General features: G+C 54.6%; 1 long non-coding RNA gene across 1 annotated transcript in view; it reads right to left on the bottom strand.

Moving 5' to 3' along the window:
• LOC114638404 overlaps positions 1 to 2,137 on the bottom strand; it is a 45,286-nt gene extending 43,149 nt beyond the window's left edge. The window contains exon 1 of the long non-coding RNA XR_003713882.1: positions 2,057 to 2,137. This is a non-coding gene — a long non-coding RNA (uncharacterized LOC114638404). The remainder of the gene's footprint in view (positions 1 to 2,056) is intronic.
• Positions 2,138 to 4,298: the final 2,161 nt, after the last annotated feature.

Genomic DNA, 4,298 nt, shown 5'->3' with positions numbered 1-4,298 from the left:
CTCTCTCTCTCTCTCTCTCTCTCTCTCTCTCTCTCTCTCTCTCTCTCCTCTTGCTGTGAGGCCCATTGGAATCAGTCCACCTTTTTATGTATTATTTTAGCAACGTCAGACCTGTTTTACTCAGTCCCTCCGACACACTTTTCCTTCCCCTCTCCTTCCCAAGCAATGAAAATAAAGCTTCCAAACCTTCAAGAACATAAACAAATACACCAGAAAGAAAGGAAAAGGAAGAAGCAGAGAAAGAAAAAGCAAACAAACAGAACAACAACGAAAAACACTTACCCAGCAAATTCCCAAGGTTAGACTTTTAAATAAAAGGTGGTGGTTGGTTTTTTTTGTTGTTGGTTTTTGGTTTTTGGTTTTTTTTTGTTTTTTGTTTTTTTAAATAAGGTGCCTGGAGGGGTAGAGGAGAAGGCGGATTCTCTACTCTCCAGAGCCGAGGAGGTATCCTTAGCCTTCCCTTTACACTGACTCCTCTAAGCCCGGTTCTCACTCGTCTATTATTTTCACCAAAATATATGAAAATGTATGCAAATGAAAATCAGCACTAACTGTTCTCCCCTTGTTATATACTTTGGATTTTTTTTTCCAGACAAAACAATCACACTCTGCAGAGGGAGGGGGCGGATGGGGTGGAGCGGGAGTGGGGGGAAGCTGGGGAGCGATTTGAGAAGTAAGTGTGGGGGGGGCGGAGAAGGGGACAGACCTGGGAACAGAAGTGCGTTTCTGTTATTGAGGAGCACTGTGTTTGGGGGGCTTCCCGAACGTGCACACCCTCCTTGCAAAGAGAGAAAGTGGATCTGTTTGCAGAGGCGCTATCCCGTTTCATCAGGCCACCTGAGACGGCTTTTGAAAGCGTGTACTGTGAAACTCATAGCAGTAATTTAGACAAAATCCTCACTGTATATTAATGAAAGGCGGCCCCATGGCTCTGTTCCTATCCTCCCCATTCAGTGTAAACAAAACCACGAGACTCTTTCGGTTTTTGAGCCAGATCCAAGCAAAATCGGCAGGAAAGGAAAACACGGGGTGCTGGCACCGACTTTTCAAACGTCTGCACCTGGAGATCTCAGATTTATTCAATGAAATCTGTGTTCCATCTCTTATATATACATATACGCATATATAAATATAAAAAGGAACCTTTTGGAAGGGGGAGGGATCCGTTCTGTTTAGGGCTTTGGTTACTGCTGCTTTTTAGATCTGTTCCTACGATGGTATCTTTTCACCCGGCAAGCAGGAGCTGGACCCGATCCTACATAAATGCTCCGCGTCTACAGTTAATCTCGAGATCACGCAGAGAGCTGCGAGGCTGCTGCTGAGCTGGAGAGCTCCCTCTGTAAGTGAGTTCACCTAAGTGAGCTCGCTAGAGGAATTATGCATCGCGGAGAAGGCAGGCCAGTTCTTTACATTCCGAGCACACCGGCCGCCGGGTTACGTTCTCGGCTACTGCTTGGGCTGGGGACTGCAGACTGCAGGCCGGTGCCCTGCAGCTGAGGGTGCGGGGTGCAAGCACACGCACACTCATTAAGAGTCGTGTATTTATTGAATGTCCGAATTGGGTTAGTTCATTGGAAATCCCCAAGGAGGGTTTAATTTGCCCTTGTTTTCGTTGCCACTTTCTCTTTTTTCTTGGTTCGCTGAGGTTCCTCTGTGCGGCGTTTCCGCTTGGCCGCGTCCCCCCCACACACACACACACACCCCACCCCACCCCCTCTTCTCCCGCCTACCGGGCGCACTCCTCCTCCCGGCCCCTTAACTCTTTCAGCTGGGTTGCGGCTGAGAAGGCACTTGTCGCCAGCGGTCACAGCCACCTCGCAAACCTGAGACCCAAAGAAAGGAAAATAAAGCGACCTCATGCCCAAGAATAGCAAGAGAGTAAAAACCCCACCAATGAACACACGCACACACACACACACACACACACACACACACACACACACAGAGTCAGCGATGAAGGGGCGAGATGGGGGGGAGGCAGCTAGCGGCCCTCGGCCCTCTAGGCGAGCAGAGGCAGACACTGCATTCTAAAAGCATTGGGATCGAATACACTTACGATGAATCTAGGGGGACGGTCGGGCTGATTGCCTTTCAAATACCTCGCGTGGCTTCGTTGACCGGCACCCTCCAAACTCACAAGGGCACGCATGATACTTGCAAGAATCCCAGAGGAGGGTGGGTGGGAGGGAGGAAAGGAGGGAGAAGGAGAGAGGGAGAGGGGTGGGGGGAGAGCGAGCAGCCGCAGCAAGCGGTCCGTCTCGCACGCGCGGGCCCCGCGCTGGTACAGGGCTGCAGGTTTCCCAGCTGATGGCATCCGAGAACTTAAACAAAGAGGGTCGCCGCCGGCGCGCCGCGGCTGCACAAAGTTGCTGTGGCGGATTTCCAAGAAGCTTGGCCACAGGAGCTCTGCGCGAGGCAAGCCTTCCTTTTCCCACCTCCCGCAGGACGGAGATGGGGGCCCGCGCGTGAAGGGAAGAGGAAACTTTGAAACCAGTGGGGACACATCTGTCTATAGGTATTAGCTTGAACCGTACATCCGCGGCGCGCGCTTTACAAATCTCTCGCGTGGGGTGGGGGTGCGACACAACGCAGTCTAGGTAGGATGGGTAGGCTGCTATTTTTCATGATTTTTCCCCCTCTTCATTTTCCTTCTGGTCCCCCTTCTCCCCGCCCCCTCCTTTTCTCTTCCATTTCTCCCCCCCCCCCCCCCCCCCCCCCCCCCAGACCAATCGCGAACGCTGGGAGCCGCCAAGGGAACGCAGAGGTTTGGGCCGGACACTAAGAGTTAAGATGTGGCGAAGGGGTGGGGCGGAGGGGGGGGGACGACGAAGGGGGCGGAGGGGGAGGGGCGTGGAGGGGAAAGTGGCGCGGAGGAGGGAGGCTGGGGTGGGGGGGGGGACGACAGATTTCCAGCTTCTACGACGCTCTGCCTAAATTAAAAAGCAACCAATCGGAACGGCCGGAAGGGGGGCCAGGCGTCCTAAGCCAGTCATTCCAGACCTGCCAATCACCCAGCGGGTAGCCAATCAGCAGGGGCCCTGGTGCTCGACTTCCTTGTATTTGGGAAAGTGTGGTGGTGGGTGCGCGCTTGCGGCGGAGGGTAAACATTCGACAGTCCCTGCTCTGAGAGGGAGGGACGGAGAGCGAACTGTCAGATCCTAGCGGGAGCGGGCGCTCGAGAGAGGGAGAGAGAGAGAGAGAGGGAGAGAGAGAGAGAGAGGGAAAGTGAGACAGAAAGAAAGAGAGAGAACCCGGGCGCAGAGCTAGCTCCGGCTGCAACTCTGCCCCGGCACGCCTGCTCCTGCGCCCGCCGTCGGGTACTATAGGAGCGGTACAACGTGCCCACAGGAGTTGGTTGTGTATCAAGGATTCCCTATATGCACACACACATCTCCACCTCCACCAATGCACTCTTCTTCCTCCTCCTTCTCCAGACAACTGCCGGGGAAAAAATAAAACATCAACCCCAACCTTCAGCAACAAGGTAACAGAACAATTCGACAAATTTTTTTTCCTGTTCATTTTTTGCCTTGTTATATTTGTTTCCTAATTTCTACCCAAAAGGAAAGATGTCGCACCAGACTGTGAGTGTTGCGAGGAAAATGAAAAGGGACTCTTGTTTCAGAGATGTCCAAGAGCTCCGGCAATAACAACTTCAGAGAAATGCATCATCGCAAGAAGTTTTCCTAGGACAAAACAAAACTTGAAAGGAGAGAACCAGAGGGGGAGAACAGGAGCCAGCCTCCCCACTCCGCAGACGCGGGCCGCCAGCATCACCACGCCTGTAAGGACCGGAAAAGTTTTACTATAGTAAGGGGAAACAGTAAGATGTGTTGCTGAAGATCAGGGAAGACAGCGGACCAAAAAGGAGCGGCCGGATTGCTGGCCACCCACAATTTGGCCAAGGAAGAAAGGAACCGCTTCATCCTTTGTTGTCTCCCGTGAAACCTTCGCTTAGCAGGTGGACAGAGCCCTGTGCCGGGGCAGAGTCCGTACCCGCCCGAGGACAAGAGGAGCAGCGGAGCCCCTGCTCCCCGAGAGAGCGCCCGAAGTACGGGTCCCCGCCCCAGTGGGCGAGCCTCTCTGGAGCCAGCCGATTGCTCCCGGCCAGGGGGGAGACCACGACCCCCCCTGAAGGGGCTGGCCACGGAGCTCGCCGGGAGAAGCGATCCCCCATCCACAGGGCGCTGCTCCTGCTGCAGCGGCGGCTGCTGCTGCTGACCGAGGCCAGCCGGCGACCCCCGCGCCCTGCCAAGCGGCCTTGCAGCTGCAGCCCCGGGCCGCGGCGGCGGCGGCGG

Source organism: Grammomys surdaster, unplaced genomic scaffold (genome assembly GCF_004785775.1).
Source record: "Grammomys surdaster isolate TR1022 unplaced genomic scaffold, NIH_TR_1.0 125600, whole genome shotgun sequence".
Taxonomy (NCBI): Eukaryota; Metazoa; Chordata; class Mammalia; order Rodentia; family Muridae; genus Grammomys; species Grammomys surdaster.
Note: the sequence above shows the minus strand (reverse complement) of the source record. Positions and strands in the feature narration are given on the sequence as shown.